The 21363-nt window shown below is 44.8% G+C and overlaps 1 protein-coding gene across 2 annotated transcripts in view; it reads left to right on the plus strand.

The window, feature by feature from the left end:
• The window catches only part of LOC130367588 (uncharacterized), a 74210-nt gene that overhangs the window by 20516 nt on the left and 32331 nt on the right, over window positions 1-21363 (plus strand). The gene's annotated exons all lie outside the window — the stretch shown is intronic.

Here is a 21363-nt window from a genome sequence, read left to right on the forward strand (position 1 = left end):
TCCTTCTATATGTATCACCCTGCAGGAGGAGGAGACTCATAGCTCCTTCTATATATATCACCCTGCAGGAGGAGGAGACTCATATATCCTTCTATATATATCACCCTGCAGGAGGAGGAGACTCATAGCTCTTTCTATATATATCACCCTGCAGGAGGAGGAGACTCATAGCTCCTTCTATATATATGACCCTGCAGGAGGAGGAGACTCATATATCCTTATATATATATATATATATATATATATATATATATATATATCCCCCTGCAGGAGGAGGAGACTCATAGCTCCTTCTATATGTATCACCCTGCAGGAGGAGGAGACTCATAGCTCCTTCTATATATATATATATATCACCCTGCAGGAGGAGGAGACTCATATATCCTTCTATATATATCACCCTGCAGGAGGAGGAGACTCATAGCTCCTTCTATATATATCACCCTGCAGGAGGAGGAGACTCATATATCCTTCTATATATATCACCCTGCAGGAGGAGGAGACTCATAGCTCCTTCTATATATATCACCCTGCAGGAGGAGGAGACTCATAGCTCCTTCTATATATATCACCCTGCAGGAGGAGGAGACTCATATATCCTTCTATATATATATCCCCCTGCAGGAGGAGGAGACTTATAGCTCCTTCTATATGTATCACCCTGCAGGAGGAGGAGACTCATAGCTCCTTCTATATATATATCACCCTGCAGGAGGAGGAGACTCATAGCTCCTTTATATATATCACCTTGCAGGAGGAGGAGACTCATAGCTCCTTCTATATATATCACCCTGCAGGAGGAGGAGACTCATAGCTCCTTCTATATATATCACCCTGCAGGAGGAGGAGACTCATATATCCTTCTATATGTATCACCCTGCAGGAGGAGGAGTCTCATAGCTCCTTCTATATATATCACCCTGCAGGAGGAGGAGACTCATATATCCTTCTATATATATCACCCTGCAGGAGGAGGAGACTCATATCTCCTTCTATATATATATCACCCTGCAGGAGGAGGAGACTCATAGCTCCTTCTATATATATCACCCTGCAGGAGGAGGAGACTCATATATCCTTCTATATGTATCACCCTGCAGGAGGAGGAGACTCATAGCTCCTTCTATATATATCACCCTGTAGGAGGAGGAGACTCATATATCCTTCTATATATATCACCCTGCAGGAGGAGGAGACTCATAGCTCCTTCTATATATATCACCCTGTAGGAGGAGGAGACTCATATATCCTTCTATATATATAACCCTGCAGGAGGAGGAGACTCATAGCTCCTTCTATATATATATATCACCCTGCAGGGGGAGGAGACTCATAGCTCCTTCTATATATATCACCCTGCAGGAGGAGGAGACTCATAGCCCCTTCTATATATATCACCCTGCAGGAGGAGGAGACTCATATATCCTTCTATATATATCACCCTGCAGGAGGAGGAGACTCATAGCTCCTTCTATATATATCACCCTGTAGGAGGAGGAGACTCATATATCCTTCTATATATATAACCCTGCAGGAGGAGGAGACTCATAGCTCCTTCTATATATATATATCACCCTGCAGGGGGAGGAGACTCATAGCTCCTTCTATATATATCACCCTGCAGGAGGAGGAGACTCATAGCTCCTTCTATATATATCACCCTGCAGGAGGAGGAGACTCATAGCTCCTTCTATATATATCACCCTGTAGGAGGAGGAGACTCATAGCTCCTTCTATATATATCACCCTGCAGGAGGAGGAGACTCATAGCCCCTTCTATATATATCACCCTGCAGGAGGAGGAGACTCATATATCCTTCTATATATATCACCCTGCAGGAGGAGGAGACTCATAGCTCCTTCTATTTATATCACCCTGTAGGAGGAGGAGACTCATAGCTCCTTATACAGTGGTCCCTCAACATACGATGGTAATTCGTTCCAAATGACCCATCGTTTGTGGAATCCATCGTATATTGAGGGATCCGTGCAATGTAAAGAATAGGAAGCTGTACTCACCTGTCCCGGCCACTCCGCACCAGGTCCTCACCGCTCCCGCTGCTGTTCCAGGGGCTCCCGATGCTGTCCCGCTGCTCCGGTGTCTTCTTCGCGATCCTCTGGTGTCTTCCGCATCTTCTGCAGGGTCCGGGCCTCACTTTCTGGTGACGTTATTACGCTGCTGTGTCGGCGCGGCGTGCGTAGTGACGTAATAATGACGCCGGAAAGCGAGGCCCGGACCCTGGAGAAGATGCGCAAGACACCGGAGGATCGCAAAGTGGACCCGGAGCATCGGGAATAGGTAAGTGAACCTGCTGGGACACATTACACTGCTATCCGACAGCAGCTTAAGCATTTTGCGCTGTCGGATAGAAGTTAATGCGATGGCCCCGACATATAAAAGCATTGTATGTCGATTTTATCATATGTCGGGGCCATCGTAGGTCGGGGGGTTACTGTATATATATCACCCTGCAGGAGGAGGAGACTCATAGCCCCTTCTATATATATATATCACTCTGCAGGAGGAGGAGACTCATAGATCCTCCTATATATATCACCCTGCAGGAGGAGGAGACTCATAGCTTGTTCTATATATATCACCCTGCAGGAGGAGGAGACTTATAGCTCCTTCTATCTGTATCACCCTGCAGGAGGAGGAGACTCATTGCCCCTTCTATATATATATCACCCTGCAGGAGGAGGAGACTCATAGCTCCTTCTATATATGTATCACCCTGCAGGAGGAGGAGACTTATAGCTACTTCTATATGTATCACCCTGCAGGAGGAGGAGACTCATAGATCCTTCTATATGTATCACCCTGCAGGAGGAGGAGACTCATAGCTCCTTCTATATATATCACCCTGCAGGAGGAGGAGACTCATAGATCCTTCTATATGTATCACCCTGCAGGAGGAGGAGACTCATAGCTCCTTCTATATATATCACCCTGCAGGAGGAGGAGACTCATAGATGCTTCTAAATGTATCACCCTGCAGGAGGAGGAGACTCATATATCCTTCTATATGTATCACCCTGCAGGAGGAGGAGACTCATATATCCTTCTATATATATCACCCTGCAGGAGGAGGAGACTCATAGCTCCTTCTATATATATCACCCTGCAGGAGGAGGAGACTCATAGCTCCTTCTATATATATCACCCTGCAGGAGGAGGAGACTCATAGCTCCTTCTATATTTATCACCCTGCAGGAGGAGGAGACTCGTATATCCTTCTATATATATCACCCTGCAGGAGGAGGAGACTCATATATCCTTCTATATATATCACCCTGCAGGAGGAGGAGACTCATATATCCTTCTATATATATCACCCTGCAGGAGGAGGAGACTCATAGCTCCTTCTATATTTATCACCCTGCAGGAGGAGGAGACTCGTATATCCTTCTATATATATCACCCTGCAGGAGGAGGAGACTCATATATCCTTCTATATATATCACCCTGCAGGAGGAGGAGACTCATATATCCTTCTATATATATCACCCTGCAGGAGGAGGAGACTCATAGCTCCTTCTATATTTATCACCCTGCAGGAGGAGGAGACTCGTATATCCTTCTATATATATCACCCTGCAGGAGGAGGAGACTCATAGCTCCTTCTATTTATATCACCCTGTAGGAGGAGGAGACTCATAGCTCCTTATACAGTGGTCCCTCAACATACGATGGTAATTCGTTCCAAATGACCCATCGTTTGTGGAATCCATCGTATATTGAGGGATCCGTGCAATGTAAAGAATAGGAAGCTGTACTCACCTGTCCCGGCCACTCCGCACCAGGTCCTCACCGCTCCCGCTGCTGTTCCAGGGGCTCCCGATGCTGTCCCGCTGCTCCGGTGTCTTCTTCGCGATCCTCTGGTGTCTTCCGCATCTTCTGCAGGGTCCGGGCCTCACTTTCTGGTGACGTTATTACGCTGCTGTGTCGGCGCGGCGTGCGTAGTGACGTAATAATGACGCCGGAAAGCGAGGCCCGGACCCTGGAGAAGATGCGCAAGACACCGGAGGATCGCAAAGTGGACCCGGAGCATCGGGAATAGGTAAGTGAACCTGCTGGGACACATTACACTGCTATCCGACAGCAGCTTAAGCATTTTGCGCTGTCGGATAGAAGTTAATGCGATGGCCCCGACATATAAAAGCATTGTATGTCGATTTTATCATATGTCGGGGCCATCGTAGGTCGGGGGGTTACTGTATATATATCACCCTGCAGGAGGAGGAGACTCATAGCCCCTTCTATATATAAATATCACTCTGCAGGAGGAGGAGACTCATAGATCCTCCTATATATATCACCCTGCAGGAGGAGGAGACTCATAGCTTGTTCTATATATATCACCCTGCAGGAGGAGGAGACTTATAGCTCCTTCTATCTGTATCACCCTGCAGGAGGAGGAGACTCATTGCCCCTTCTATATATATATCACCCTGCAGGAGGAGGAGACTCATAGCTCCTTCTATATATGTATCACCCTGCAGGAGGAGGAGACTTATAGCTACTTCTATATGTATCACCCTGCAGGAGGAGGAGACTCATAGATCCTTCTATATGTATCACCCTGCAGGAGGAGGAGACTCATAGCTCCTTCTATATATATCACCCTGCAGGAGGAGGAGACTCATAGATCCTTCTATATGTATCACCCTGCAGGAGGAGGAGACTCATAGCTCCTTCTATATATATCACCCTGCAGGAGGAGGAGACTCATAGATGCTTCTAAATGTATCACCCTGCAGGAGGAGGAGACTCATATATCCTTCTATATGTATCACCCTGCAGGAGGAGGAGACTCATATATCCTTCTATATATATCACCCTGCAGGAGGAGGAGACTCATAGCTCCTTCTATATATATCACCCTGCAGGAGGAGGAGACTCATAGCTCCTTCTATATGTATCACCCTGCAGGAGGAGTAGACCCATAGCTCCTTCTATATGTATCACCCTGCAGGAGGAGGAGACTCATAGCTCCTTCTATATATATCACCCTGCAGGAGGAGGAGACTCATAGCTCCTTCTATATTTATCACCCTGCAGGAGGAGGAGACTCGTATATCCTTCTATATATATCACCCTGCAGGAGGAGGAGACTCATATATCCTTCTATATATATCACCCTGCAGGAGGAGGTGACTCATAAAACCTTCTATATTTATCACCCTGCAGGAGGAGGAGACTCATAGCTCCTTCTATATGTATCACCCTGCAGGAGGAGGAGACTCATATATCCTTCTATATATATCACCCTGCAGGAGGAGGAGACTCATAGCTCCTTCTATATATATCACCCTGCAGGAGGAGGAGACTCATAGCTCCTTCTGTATGTATCACCCTGCAGGAGGAGGAGACTCATATATCCTTCTATATGTATCACCCTGCAGGAGGAGGAGACCCATAGCTCCTTCTATATTTATCACCCTGCAGGAGGAGGAGACTCATATATCCTTCTATATATATATCACCCTGCAGGAGGAGAAGACTCATATATCCTTCTATATATATCACCCTGCAGGAGGAGGTGACTCATAAAACCTTCTATATTTATCACCCTGCAGGAGGAGGAGACTCATAGCTCCTTCTATATGTATCAACCTGCAGGAGGAGGAGACTCATATATCCTTCTATATATATCACCCTGCAGGAGGAGGAGACTCATAGCTCCTTCTATATATATCACCCTGCAGGAGGAGGAGACTCATAGCTCCTTCTGTATGTATCACCCTGCAGGAGGAGGAGACTCATATATCCTTCTATATGTATCACCCTGCAGGAGGAGGAGACCCATAGCTCCTTCTATATTTATCACCCTGCAGGAGGAGGAGACTCATAGCTCCTTCTATATATATCACCCTGCAGGAGGAGGAGACTCATAGCTCCTTCTGTATGTATCACCCTGCAGGAGGAGGAGACTCATATATCCTTCTATATGTATCACCCTGCAGGAGGAGGAGACCCATAGCTCCTTCTATATTTATCACCCTGCAGGAGGAGGAGACTCATAGCTCCTTCTATATATATCACCCTTCAGGAGGAGGAGACTCTTATATCCTTCTATCTATATCACCCTGCAGGAGGAGGAGACTCATAGCTCCTTCTATATGTATCACCCTGCAGGAGGAGGAGACTCATATCTTCTATCTGTATCACCCTGCAGGGGGAGGAGACTCATAGCTCCTTCTATATGTATATCACCCTGCAGGAGGAGGAGACTCATAGTTTCTTCTATATATATCACCCTGCAGGAGGAGGAGACTCATAGTTCCTTCCATCTTTATCACCCTGCAGGAGGTGGAGACTCATAGTTCCTTCCATCTTTATCACCCTGCATATGAAGGGGACAATTATAGGTTTGTAAGGTTTTTGCCATTCACAGTATTTTATATACAGAAGTAATGTATATATGCCACTGCAAGTATCAGACAAATGTATCACTGATAAATATGAGGTCAATGCCTTTATGACTCTAGATAAAGCTATTACCACCTTAGCCTCCAATTGAGCAAAGAGCACAAATCCATTCCAGATATCACTATGACCATTTTGGCCATGGATGGTAAGCATAATTTTCTTGTACACACCTCCCATGTTATGTGCATCCCCTCTATTATTGTTCTAGAATGCGGGGCAAACAAAAAAATCTTGATGCTTACCTAGCCCCCTTTCCTCGTAGGTCTGCATTAGCTCCTGTTCTCCTCCAGGAGGTCTTAGTGTCTTCTCTGTGCTCTCTTCTTCACTCATAAGCAGCTTGCTGTCAGACCATCCCACTTAGCCAATCACTGACCACAGCAGTGTTCTGTCTCGACCAGCGATTGGCTGAGCAGGAAGGTCCTGCAACCAGCTGCTTTTCTGTGAAGGAAACACTTAGTATTGACCAGGACCGTTCAGAGGAGAACAGAAGCTGCAGCTGACCTACGGGGACTGGTGTAGGGTAAACATTAGTTTTCTTTATATTTGACCCAAACCCCTGTGCCATATTAGAGGGGAATAGACATGAAATTGGGGGGGGGGGGCGGATGTAGGCATTGTCGTGTAGTAATAATTAAATTATGAATTATCGTCATAAACAATATTAATAATAATAATGACAAATTTAAAATAGAAAATTATCAAAAAATATCAAATTTATGATCTGGTGATTTGTAGACAAACCTAATCAATACAATTCACATCTGAGTCTGACTATTTCCTCAGATATTAAGTTCTTTTTGATGAGATGACATTGATGCTAAGGATGTAATATTGCAAAATACAACAATAAACAGGTATTATAAAAGTATGCAGATTTATTGGTTATAAGGTTATAAACATAAATGAGTACAAAAAAACACAATTATATGTAAAGAGATATAATCAATTAGATATCAATTAGATATAATTATCAAGATATTAGTAATAAAGCATCACAACCTTATTAGTTGACTAAACATAGTAGAACAATACATGTGAGTAGTAAGTATGTTACGATACCACATGAGCTACTAGGTTAGGATATCATATGAGAAAAAGGTTATATGTAAAGATGAGTGAATCAAATCTGACAAATCCGAATTCGGTATGAATTTCATGAAAAAATCGATCTGTAACGAATGCGAATATTGCCGCGATTCTACCGCGCGAATCGCTTCATTAAACTCCCTTTAGTGCGGTCTGGGCTCCAGGGTATCTAAAATGGTGGATCCACATGTGAGGACATGGGGCAAGGAATCCTCCAAAGGCGGGAACAAAGGAAAACCCTGAATCACATGCAGGATGCAGCCTATCAGCAGCCAGTCACCCCTTTGATGTCACAGCCCTATATATTCGGCAGCCATATTGCGGCCAGTCACTTCATCTTTACACTGCAGAGAGATAGATAGGGACAGACAGCCCGGCGTGTTACACAGAAAAGCTTTTTTCCAGCAGCAACTTACCTCCTAGTCAAGTCAGCGTTCTGTTGGACAGAGAGCAGCTTGTTTGTCACAGAAAAGCATTTTTACTGCAGCGATCCACCTCCCAGTCCCTGTCTACAGCGTTCTTTTATAAATAGGATCAGAGAGCAGTGTGTTGCACAATGTGTTGCACAGACGAACAGCAGCGATTCAGCTCAAGCACAAACCCTGCCTAGAAGCACTGATAGGGAAAGGAGTGAGATTGAGAGAGAGCAATTTTGGCTGTAGTACACAACAACTGTGTGCTTCAGCACTGGTGTCTACTGCTGGTGCTGTGCACAAAAACTTTTTAAGTGTACTGTAGCGCATTTTTCTGCCCTCATAATTGCATACGACATACGTACATTTAAGTGTTGTACCATTTTGTTCCTGATAAAGTCTTAAGGGCATAGAGACTGTGAAAGGACAGCCAAAAGTACACACCTGCTGCTGTTCTAGACAAATACTGTTTTAAGCGTAGTAAAGCGTATGGTACTCCCCTCATATACGCACTAAGTATGTCAGGCAGAGAAGTGCCAGGATGTGCACAGAGGAGTGGCAGAGGCCTAAATACTTCAGGCAGAGGACGCAGCACACTAGGGGCAAATGGCAGCAAGAGTCCAAGCGAGAGAGCCTGATCTTCCGATATCAGCTAGTGGTCGTGTCTCGACCAGCAACCCATCTGCCGTCATCGATTTGTTAACACAGTCATCCACTTCATCACAAGTGACATCTGATACCCCCAGTCAACAGTTGGTGGGGGGTTCCTCAGACACAACCCTCAGTTGGCATGGCCCGAGAGCAGTCCCTGTCCTCCCATTGCCTCTGTCCTTTGTTTTTCCCTCCCCTACAGAAGTATCTTATGCTGTGGGTTCAGCTCCACTATTTACTGAGGACAATCAAATAGAGGACAGTCAGCAACTACTAAAGAAGTGGAGGAGACATCCACTGCTTCCTCCGCTAGGCGGCCAAGTAGTGATGAGGAAAGTGACTTAGGAGGTGGTGTTGCCAGGGTTCAGGGTCCTGAAGCAGTCACCGTTGAGGAACATGAGGAGGACATCAGTGACATGAAGATACTTTTTGATGATGATGAAGCCAATCCCAATTGGGAGCCGGGTGTAGAAAGGTCTTCATCATCATCAGGAAAGGGGGTTGCAGGTTGCCCATGAGGCAGCAGCTAAACCAGCAAGGTGGTAGCATGGTTGGCAGTCAGCATGGTGGCAGAAGTGGAAATTCTGGACCCAAACGTGCCTGGGGGAGACAACATGCTTCGCGGCAGCCTACCTTCCTGTGAGGGAGTGGAAAAGGGGTTCCTGGAGACGGCGCCAGTAGCAGTCAGTTAGTGCGGACTGTTGGTGGCAAAATCAGCTACTCGGCGGTGTGGCAGTTTTTTTTTATTGTGGTGAATGGGGTGACAGCTATGTATGGGTGTTGCAATGGTAGTAAAGGGTATGTTGGAGTTAACCCTTAGGTGCGGTTTCCTTAATGTAACGGTCCTACCGCCAACTGTCCCATAAACAGTAGGGAGAAATAATTGAATGTCCACAGCATATTTTATGAAGTAAACTTGAAGTAACTTTACTGCAGATTTTATGCAACTGCATGAAACAGAACAGTGTTTGCAAGAGAGAATCGTGGTGCAGGTTCCTCACAGGTTTGCTGGGACTCTGGGATCAATGAGCTTTGATGCTAGCCACTGTGCTACTATTTTTAGGAGATTTGAGCTGATAGTAGTCACACAAGATTCAATAGTTTGAGCTTTGAAATAACTCATGGTTTTGTAGCTGACCCAGTGAACTCTGGGCATATCACATGACCCAAAGGTCCTTAAACCATAATACAATTAAATTAAAGGCATGTGACCTCTAAGGTCCTATACAGAGGTATTCTATACTTTACTTTTATACACTAGATAATACACTGATAAGGGACGACTGGGGGTTAACCCTACAGGAGAGCCCTATTGTCTTGGAGTGGCTCTGGCTGAGGGGACTTTAGAAAGAGGAACAGGACCAAGCCCTGTTCCGGGACACCACATTATCAAGCATCCGGAGGAGGTTAACATAGCCACATGCAAGATGTGTCGGCAGAAGGTGAAGCGTGGCCAGGGTCCCAATGTTGGCACTACAGCACTGCGTCAACATGTGCTGGGGCACCATAAAACGCCCTGGGAGAACCATGGCTCCGATGTGGTGTTCCAGCTTGCTGAATCACCCAGTGGCACGCCAGTCCCTTTTTCAGCCAGCCAAGGCTCCACCACCTCAGCCGAAGGGAGCTGTGTGTCATACCCTCCTTCTGTCACTCCAGATGCTCCTGCTCCTCCTACTTTGAGTCAGTCATTCCTCCAGTAACCCATCGGCAAAGCCATGTCCAAGAGACAACAGTATGCACCCACTAATCCAACGGCGCAGAAGCTGAATGTTCTCCTGTCCAAGTTGCTGGTGCTGCAGTCCCTCCCTTTTCAAGTGGTGGACTCTGCACCTTTCAGAGATCTGATGGCTTGTGTCAAGCCAAGGTGGAGAGTCCCAAGCCGTAATTTCTTTGCGAAGTAGGCAGTACCAGCCCTGCACAATTTTGTGGAAGAGAAGGTGGGCCAGTCCTTGAGCCTTTCATTGTGTACCAACATGCACGGCAGTTCTGACGTCTGGAGCTGTAACTATGGTCGGGGACAATAAAAGTCCATTATGGCCCACTGGGTGAATGCGGTTCCTGCACTGCCACAACAGCAACTTGGACAGGTCCCACTGCTTCCTCCTCCATGCTCTCAGGCCATTGGTCCTGTGACAGTGTGCAACTCCGCCTCCACATCCTCCACCGTGTCCTCAGCGTCAACTGCACGGACAAGTCTCAGTGTCCCTTCAGCATACCATATATGCAGGGCAAAGCGGTTTCATGCTGCTATTCTCATGGTTTGCCTTGGCAAACTGAGTCACACAGTGGAGGAACTGCTAAAAGTCATTCATAAAGAAATCAGAGCATGGCATAGTCCACGAAAACTGGAAATGGGAACCATGGTGACTGACAACAAGAAGAACATCTTGTCTGCGCTGCGACTGTGAAGGCTGTGCCATGCTCCCTACATGGCACACGTGTTCATTCTGGTTGTCAAGCACTTCCTGAAGTGTTCCCCCCATTTGCAAGACATCCTAACAATGGGAAGGAAACTTTGCATGCACTTCAGCCACTCATACACCTAAAAAGCACACCCTCCTTGAGCTGCAGCATCAGAACAGCATCCCCCAACATAGTCTGATTTGCAACGTTGCCACACGTTGGAATTCCACCCTCCATATGTTGGACCGACTATATGAACAGAGAAAAGCCATCACCGATTTCTTGATGATCCAAGCAGATAGGAGTACTCCCCTGTGTAACTTCAATGTGAACCAGTGGCAGCTCATATGTGACACCTGCCGTTTGCTCAGGCCCTTTGAGAAAGCCACATTATTAGTTAGTCGCCAGGATGACAGGATGAACAACGTCATTCTACTGCTTCATTTCCTATAACATGTGTTGGAAACGATGGCTGGTCAGGGCACTGGAGACGTGGCGCCTACATCTCAAGGCCACATGAGTCCTGTGGGGGCTGAACTGGAGGAGGAGGGGGAGGGGCACAGTGGAGCACAGATTAGGTTTTGCAAAATGGGTGGTTTTTCTAGTGATCTGACAGGAGAGGAGGAGAAGGAGCAGCCAGAGGAGCTAGAGGGTTATGAGGTAGGCGAGTCAGAGTACCCAGGCACACTGTGGCAGTATGCAGTGGAGATAGAGGCCGGGAGTCGCTCCAAGTCACATGCACAAATGGCACGATGCATGCTCACTTGCTTGCTTAGTGACCGCCGAATTGTCACCATTTGGTAGTGGGATGACTTCTGGCTCTCCACCTTATTGGACCCTTGTTACTGCCACAAAATGAGGGCCTTTTTTACACCCACCAGAGACATCCTACGTAGTCAGTTGACCGATGCCTATCAGCGCCCTCGTCCATCTTCTTGCAGGTCTGACTCGGGGGGGGGGGGGGGGTTGCGCTCACCTTCCACTGCCATTTCTGCTGGGGAGGGGTAGGGTGGCAGGAGCAGTGCCAGCTCCATCAGCAGCAGCTTGAGTCTATAGTCGCTCATGAGTAGCTTTCTTCACCCGCATAGTGAAGCAACTCATCAGCAGCAGGTAGACCTGGAGCAGGACCTGAACCAGCAGGTGGTGGCATACCTTGATATGCCCATGCCCACACACCTAGAAGATCCGCTGGGCTTCTGGGAAGCCAAACTTAATTTGTGGCCGCAACTAGCAGAGTTTGCCCTGGAAAACCTGTCCTGCCCGGCCAGCAGTGTTCCATCAGAGTAGGTGTTTAGTGTGGCCGGGGCCATAGTCACTCCAAGGAGAACTTGTCTGTCCACAAAAGATGAGACTGACCATTGTGAAGATGAATCAGGCATGGATCAACCAGGATTTCCACCCACCAATGCCTGATGCATCAGAGTAGATTGATCATGGTGTTACACCAACACTTCACAAATACGGATAGTGCAAAACAGATTTAAGGTGCTGCTCCCCAGTTGCAAACATTCCTCCGTATCAGACCTTTTTTCACCCACCTTTGTCACCGGGTACTGGTATAGCCACCAACCGCACCACTCTGTCACCGATCACTTCCAGGACTCCTGATGCTGCTGCCACCTCTAGGCTGTGGCATTCAGCCACTATATGTTCTCCTCATGCTTCTGCCACCTCCACACTGTGTCATTCATCCTCTATATGTCCTCCTCATGCTGCCGCCAACTCTAGGCGCTGCCATTCAGCCACTATATGGTAGCATCATGCTGCCGCCAACTCCAGGTTGTGTCATTGTGCCACTACATGGTCTTATCTTGCTGCCGTAAACTCCAGACTGTGTCATTCATCCACTATATGTTCTCATCTTGCTGCTGCCAACTCCAGGCTGTGCCATTCAGCCACTATATGTTCTCATACTTCCGCTACCTACACGCTGTGTCATTCAGCCACTATATGGTCTCCTCATGCTGCCACCAACTCCAGGCTGTGCCATTCAGCCACTATATGGTGTCCTCATGCTGCTGGGCCTGGGACATTACCTAAAAAATGTTATGGTATCACTAGCTACCATAATTCTTCAATTTAAATTTGAAAATTAATCTTTTAATCTTAGGGATTGTGAGGCTCTATGGTCTCCTCATGCTGCCGCCAACTCCAGGCTGTGTCATTCAGCCACTATATGGTCTCCTCTTGCTGTCACTAATTTCAGGCTATCATTCTGCCAGATTATGGTCTCCTCATGCTCCTGTCACCTCTAGACTCTGTCACTGTACCGCCATGTGACTCCTTGTTAGATTGGGTTTTGTGGTCATGAAGTATTAGTTCAAAATAGCATTAAACTTGGAAATCTAATATAAATCTTAAGTTTAAATTAAAAAAAAATAGATGTCATCTTTTCAAGACTAAGGCCTTATGGTCGTCGACATTATATTACTTGTGAAATTATCACAAGAATCCAATGAAACAGCTTGGAGCGATAACAATGAACCATAACTGATTAAATGAAACATTCGCATGTTCACAGTCAGGGGGACGCTGAGAGGCAGGAACTGGAACAGGTGGTAGCTCGCCTGGCGGAGGACCGCCAGCTTGATGCTCACCAGAATGGGTAAACAAAAAATAAATTCAAATTAAATTAAATAAAAATGACATAATAAATCTGCCACATCCAGATTCTCTGCGGCAGTGAGTCTAATAGCGATGCCTGCAATCTGCATGTCATACTGAATAACAATATTATTTTACTAACCCAGCACACTCCCTATGCGTGTTAGAACAAAGCAAAGTGTTCTACATCCCTATTGAGCCTCTCTGTAGGCCAGAAATAGCTGTTTTTAATAGCGATTCAACGCAAAAAAATTTGTACCGAACCAAATTTTGGGGGAGAATTCGGCGAATCGGCAGAATCAAATTTTTCAGAAATTCGCTCATTTCTACTCATGACATCAACGTTCTTCAGTGAGACTAATATGTCCTATTCTACATTTCAGAGTCTCTTCATCTCAACCCCCCTTCACTTGGTTCAATTGTACCAGTGTCTAGAGAATGTAACTAGCCCCCTCCCCTGCCTTATCTCAACAGCCATAAATATCTAAGAAGACAACAAGTACATTCCTCTCTCAGACTGGCACATTTGTAGAGAAGAAACTCTAAAATAAACTGTAGCCTTTTCATGAACTTGATTTAACTTAACTAAACATGGCTAATACATACAAAATGGCCAATATACATATAAAATTGCTTAGGGATTAATTTTTGGCCCACAAAACCCCTGACAACATAAAACTGGATGGACATGACTAAGAGGGATTAGACATGAATTGGGCAGATGTGAAATGAGGGTATGGTAAGTGCACCTAACCAGTCTGTGTATTTTTCTCCCTGGTCAGGTAATAGTTTCAGATCAAAGCCATTCTGCAGCAGCGGAGGGGTTATTTAAAGGGAACCAATCATCAGATTTTACCCTATATAATGCTTGGAAAAGCGTCATATAGGGTTAAAGTCTTTATCCTCACCATCCCCGGGGGACGCTCCTGTCTGTGGGAATGGTGAGGATATGAACTTATAAACTAGTCCCCGCCGGTCCCACAAGTATTCCCCTTGGGTGGGGAGCTGCTCTTACCTACTCCTGTTACTTCGGCAGGCAGCGACGCCCCCTCCGCTTGACTGATGGGCCGCATCATTGCTCTTCTCACTGAACAGACAAGCAGAGCGGTGATGCGCCCCGTCAATCAAGCCGAGGGGCGCCGCTGCCAACTGAAGTAACGGGAGTAGGTAAGAAGAGCTCCCCACCCAAGGGACTACATGCGGGGCCAGTGGGGACTAGTTTCTAAGTTTATATCCTCACCATCCCCGCAGGATGGAGTAGTCCCCTGGGGATGGTGAGGATAAACATTTTACCCTATATAATGCTTTGCCAACCGTTATATAGGGTAAAATCTGATGATTGGTTCTCTTTAAATCTCTTGTCTGGCTTTCAGCCTTGCTGCAAATTTTACTCTGTATCACTTCTGTCTGTGTTTGCGCACACTTAAAGGGGTACTCCCACCCTAGACATCTTATCCCCTATCCAAAGGATAGGGGATAAGATGTCTGTTTGCGGGGGACCCGCAGCTGGGGACCCCCACATTATTGCATGCAGCACCCACTTGTGTTCTCACCGTAATCGCTGGAGGGATGTCAGGACTCCGCCCCATGTGACATCATGCCCGTCCCCTCAATGCAAGTCTATGGGAGGGGGCCAGTTGATTTTTGTATTTTGTAATCCTCCAAGTTTGGAGTTTGGTTTTTGAATTTAAAGTGAATAAGTTCTGGTGAATCTTGATCTGTTCAGTATCTTAAAGCATGTTTAGACCGGCTGGTCTTTGTGCATTTAATGTATCTGTTCTTTTTATCCAGCATTTGCCTATCCTAATCTATATAGTGACTGACTCCAGTTTAACATGTTTATTGCTGCAGTCGTGGTTAATCTTGCTGTTAATTTTCTAGCTATCCTGTCTTGTTCATATTATCAGATTTGCCCTTTATCTTGCTTTGGTTCTTAGGCTGTTTCCCTGATATCTGAGCATTTCTGCCATTATTTAGTATTCTTGTTCCCTGATGGTTGGTTATAGTTTATTAACCTCTTTTCTCCTGACTTGTGTTTCCTGACTTGTGTCTCTGACCTTGTACTGTTCTGTTTATTGTTTTAACCATGACACCCCTGCACTTTAGTTAGTGTATGGACTGGCGCACAGTTGTAGAGCCAATGATTAGGGTGGCTATGCAAGTACGCAGGGAAAGGAGTTCTAGAAAAAGTTCAGGGCTCACTCATCCATGGTGAATATGACATCTTTCTGACATATGGAGATGAAATGGGGGGGGATATACATGAAATAGGGGGGTAGACATGAAACGGGGGATGTGAAATGAGGAATGTGGACATGAAATAGGGAGTGTTTACATAAAATGGGAGCAATCACAATATTAACCTCCATAAGGCTATGTTCACACTACAGATTCCTGCAGCTGGCACCACCTGAATCCACTGGCTCTGATTCTTTTAGCATGTCTGCAAATTCCGCAGTGTGAATTGGTCAGTGGAAAACCCATTCACACTCATGTTTGCTTCATGCAGCGCAACTTCCAAATGGGATTTATGGGTGTATTTCTGCTCAGGAATTTTGTAGTGTTAACACACCCTATGACCTTTTCCCCAAATTTGCAGTCCTGTTGGTAGGTAGGAACCTCTTGTAGGAAGTTTGTTGTATGAAGGCAGTAAGTTTTGTAGGTAGATAGTAAATTTCATAGGTAGGCAGTAAGCTCACTAATTAGGAAGGTAGTACATTTGCTAAGTAGGTAGGTGGTCAGTTTGCTAGGTGGGCAGGTAGGTGGTAAGTTTGCCAGTTAAGCAGTCAGGAAGTCCCTCGTGGTGCCCTGTCACTCCAGTTGGGAATTACAGATAAAGTGTGTATTGTTAGTAGTATTGAGGTAATATTTTCAGCTGGTATGCCAGCAACAATGTTGTATGATACCTATATATGTAGTTTTTTTGGGTGAGGTAGTGGGGTAAGGATGGGCATTTGGGGCTCGTGCCTCTGATCTTTTAAGACCCTAGCCCTGGTTGTAAAAAATAGGGAAAGAAGAAAAAACTAATATTATAATGGAATGCTAAACTCTTCCAAAAAAGGTCAATGAGGTAAGATCACCAAATATGATATATCTAACCATGCAACTGATAAATCTCCAAACAAGAATTTATTAACATTTGATCAACCCCAAGAACAAAATTACTAAGATGTAATGAATTATGGCTGAATATTATAAAGTGAGTTAGACCAAATACAATACTTCTGTCTACGCACAGTCCCAACAGGCTTAATAGTTTTTATTTATTTATATATATATATATATATAGATATATATATATATATATACATAGAGAGAGAGAGAGAGAGAGAGAGAGATGAAGTGCATGCTGACTCTTAAACTTGCCCTATGACCCTACCTCCTTACAATGGTGGTCCCTGACCTCACTAGGATGACAGGAAAAAAAGGAGAAAGGGGAGAAAATGGTGGAAATGAAGGAAGGACAGGGCTATATTGGGTAATAATATGATAAGTGCAGACACCTAACTCAGAGAAATGGCATACTGAGGAGAAAGCATAAAATCCATGATAATGTTATAGAGATGTATAACCAATGTATAATAAAATAAGAAATATGGATTTATGTATAAAAGAGAAGAGGGATTACAGTATATTCCTTAATTCTTCTCTAGTCAATTACCTTACCGAGATCACACACCAATAAAGGCTGAAAAACTGATTCCCCAATGAGACCAAATGGATTCACCTGTGAGATTCAGTTTCATTTTGTAGAACCTTTCTGTCTGTTTCTTCTTTACTACAATTGGGTCTCAACCTCAATCGCCTAAAAACTTAAAGTGGTTTTCCCATTAAGAAAGTAGGTCTATACTGATGCATTATGTGAAATTTCCAATTTCCTAGCATTCCAGAAAATGCTCTGTGTGAGAGATTTAAGCTTGCCAACTTTCGTGGTCTTTGCTTACTGTAGACAAGAGAGAAAAGGATGGGCACCGCTAATGAGAAAAGAAAATGGGCGCAAACAGCGGCCAAAGAATCATGAAAATAAACCACAGAAGAAAAGCCGGCCACTACAAAGAATGCATAACCTAATACATAATGATGAAATATATACACAATCTTTAATGAAGTCCTAAAATAGTACACAACATATAAAACCACTTAAATGACTCCACACTATCCATGAGTGCCCACCAACCCCCCTGAGATGGGTAAAATACAACCCAACATAAGGGTCCCTAGCCAAATATAAAGGTATTATGAACCTAGTACACAGGTGCAAATAACAAGTAGACTAGTATAATAACTCAAACATAAAAAGTGCATGAAAATATGTGCAAAGTTATTGCAAATATGGGTTTGTGGTGTTGAGGATTACATTCCTACTTTCTTAATGGGAAAAACCACTTTAAGTTTTTAGGCGATTGAGGTTGAGACCCAATTGTAGTAAAGAAGAAACAGACAGAAAGGTTCTACAAAATGAAACTGAATCTCACAGGTGAATCCATTTGGTCTCATTGGGGAATCAGTTTTTCAGCCTTTATTGGTATGTGATCTCAGTAAGGTAATTGACTAGAGAAGAATTAAGAAAGATACAGTAATCCCTCTTCTCTTTTATACATAAATCCATATTTCTTATTTTATTATACATTGGTTATACATCTCTATAACATTATCATGGATTTTGGGCTTTGTTCTCAGTATGCCATTTCTCTGAGTTAGGTGTCTGCACTTATTATATTATTACGCAATATAGCCCTGTCCTTCCTTCATTTCCAGCATTATCTCACCTTTCTCCTTTTTTTCCTGTCATCCTAGTGAGGTCAGGGACCCCATCGTGATTGGGGCCACCCTTGTAAGGAGGTAGGGTCATAGGGTAAGTTTAAGGGTCAGCATGCACTTCATCTCTCTCTCTCTATAACCTATTAAGCCTGTTGGGACTGTGCATAGACAGAAGTATTGTATTTGGTCTAACTCACTTTATAATATTCAGCCATAATTCATAACATCTTAGTAATTTTGTTCTTGGGGTTGATCAAATGTTAATAAATTCTTGTTTGGAGATTTATCAGTTGCATGGTTAGAGATATCATATTTGGTGATCTTACCTCATTGACCTTTTTTGGAAGAGTTTAGCATTCCATTATAATATTAGTTTTTTCTTCTTTCCCTATTTTTTACAACCAGGGCTAGGGTCTTAAAAGATCAGAGGCACGAGCCCCAAAGGCCCATCCTTACCCCACCCCACTACCTCACCCAAAAAAACTACATATATAGGTATCATACAACATTGTTGCTGGCATACCAGCTGAAAATATTACCTCAATACTACTAACAATACACACTTTATCTGTAATTCCCAACTGGAGTGACAGGGCACCACGAGGGACTTCCTGACTGCTTAACTGGCAAACTTACCACCTACCTGCCCACCTAGCAAACTGACCACCTACCTACTTAGCAAATGTACTACCTACCTAATTAGTGAGCTTACTGCCTACCTATGAAATTTACTACCTACCTACAAAACTTTCTGCCTTCATACAACAAACTTCCTACAAGAGGTTCCTACCTACCAACAGGACTGCAAATTTGGGGAAAATGTCATATTGCAATTAGGGTGTGTTAACACTACAAAATTCCTGAGCAGAAATACACCCATAAATCCCATTTGGAAGTTGCGCTGCATGAAGCAAACATGAGTGTGAATGGGTTTTCCACTGACCAATTCACACTGCGGAATTTGCAGACATGCTAAAAGAATCAGAGCCAGTGGATTCAGGTGGTGCCAGCTGCAGGAATCTGTAGTGTGAACATAGCCTTATGGAGGTTAATATTGTGATTGCTCCCATATTATGTAAACACCCCCTATTTCATGTCCACATGCCTCATTTCACATCCCCCATTTCATGTCTACACCCCTATTTCATGTCTATCCCCCCATTTCATCTCCATAGGTCAGAAAGATGTCACATTCGCCATGGATTAGTGAGCCCTGAACTTTTTCTAGAACTCCTTTCCCTGCGTACTTGCATAGCCACCCTAATCATTGGCTCTACAACTGGGCACCAGTCCATACACTAACTAAAGTGCAGGGGCATCATGGTCAAAACAATAAACAGAACAGTACAAGATCAGAGACACAAGTCAGGAAACACAAGTCAGGAGAAAAGAGGTTAATAAACTATAACCAACAATCAGGGAACCAGAATACTAAATAATGGCAGAAATGCTCAGATATCAGGGAAACATAGTAACAGGAATGATGCGAATAGAAACCAGCCTAAGAACCAAAGCAAGATAAAGGTCAAATCTGATAATATGAACAAGACAGGATAGCTAGAAAATTAGCAGCAAGATTAACCAGGAATGCAGCTATAAACATGTTAAACTGAAGTCAGTCACTATATAGATTAGGATAGGCAAATGCCGAATAAAAAGAACAGATACATTAAATGCACAAAGACCAACCGGTCTAAACATGCTTTAAGATACTAAACCGATCAAGATTCACCAGAACTTATTCACATTAAATTCAAAAACCCAACTCCAAACTTGCCGTTACGCCCCCTCCCATAGACTTGCTTTGAGGGGACGGGCATGACGTTACACGGGGGCGGAGTCCTGACGTCACGGACTTCCGTTCCTAGAGTCGTGACTCAGACCCTCCAGCGGTTCACAGGTGAACACAGGTGAGTGCCACATGCAATAATGCGGGGGTCCCCAGCGGCGGGACCCCCGCGATCAGACATCTTATCCCCTATCCTTTGGATAGGTGATAAGATGTCTAGGGTTGGAGTACCCCTTTAAGTGTGCACAAACACAGACAGAAGTGATACAGAGTAAAATTTGCAGCAAGGCTGAAAGCCAGAGGAGAGATTTAAAGAGAACCAATCATCAGATTTTACCCTATATAACGCTTAGCAAAGCATTATATAGCGTAAAATGTTTATCCTCACCATCCCCGGGGGACGCTCCTGCCTGCGGGGATGGTGAGGATATAAACTTAGAAACTAGTCCCCACCGGCCCCGCATGTAGTCCCCTGGGCGGGGAGCTCCTCTTACCTACTCCCGTTACTTCAGTCGGCAGCGGCGCCCCTCGGCTTGATTGACAGACCGCATCACCGCTCTGCTTGTCTGTTCAGTGAGAAGAGCAATGATGCGGCCCGTCAGTCAAGCGGAGGGGGCGTCACTGCCAGCCGAAGTAACGGGAATAAGTAAGAGGAGCTCCCCACCCAGGGGGACTACTTGTGGGTCAGGCGGGGACTAGTTTATAAGTTCATATCCTCACCATAAATGTAAGGTAATGCACATGGGGAAGAAAAATCTGGTCTGGGATTATGTATTAAATGGGAGAACACTTGGGATAACTGACATGAAAAAGGACTTAGGAGTCTTAGTTAACAGTAATTTTAGCTGTAGTGACCAGTGTCGGGCAGCTGCTGCCAAGGCTAATAAAATCATGGGGTGCATCAATAGGGGCATAGATGCCCACGGCAAGGAAATAATTCTACCGCTGTACAAATCACTAGTCAGACCACACATAGAATACTGTGTACAGTACTGGGCACCAGTGTACAAGAAAGATATAATGGAGCTGGAGAGGGTTCGAAGACGGACAACCAGAGTAATACGGGGAATGGGAGGACTACAGTACCCAGAAAGATTATCAGAATTAGGGTTATTTAGTTTAGAAAAAAGAAGGCTTAGGGTATTATAGTCATAGGCTTAATAACTATGTATACATATATCAGGGGACAGTACAGAGTTCTCCCCCATGATCTATTTATACCC

This window comes from Hyla sarda, chromosome 4 (assembly GCF_029499605.1).
Source record: "Hyla sarda isolate aHylSar1 chromosome 4, aHylSar1.hap1, whole genome shotgun sequence".
NCBI classification, from domain to species: Eukaryota; Metazoa; Chordata; class Amphibia; order Anura; family Hylidae; genus Hyla; species Hyla sarda.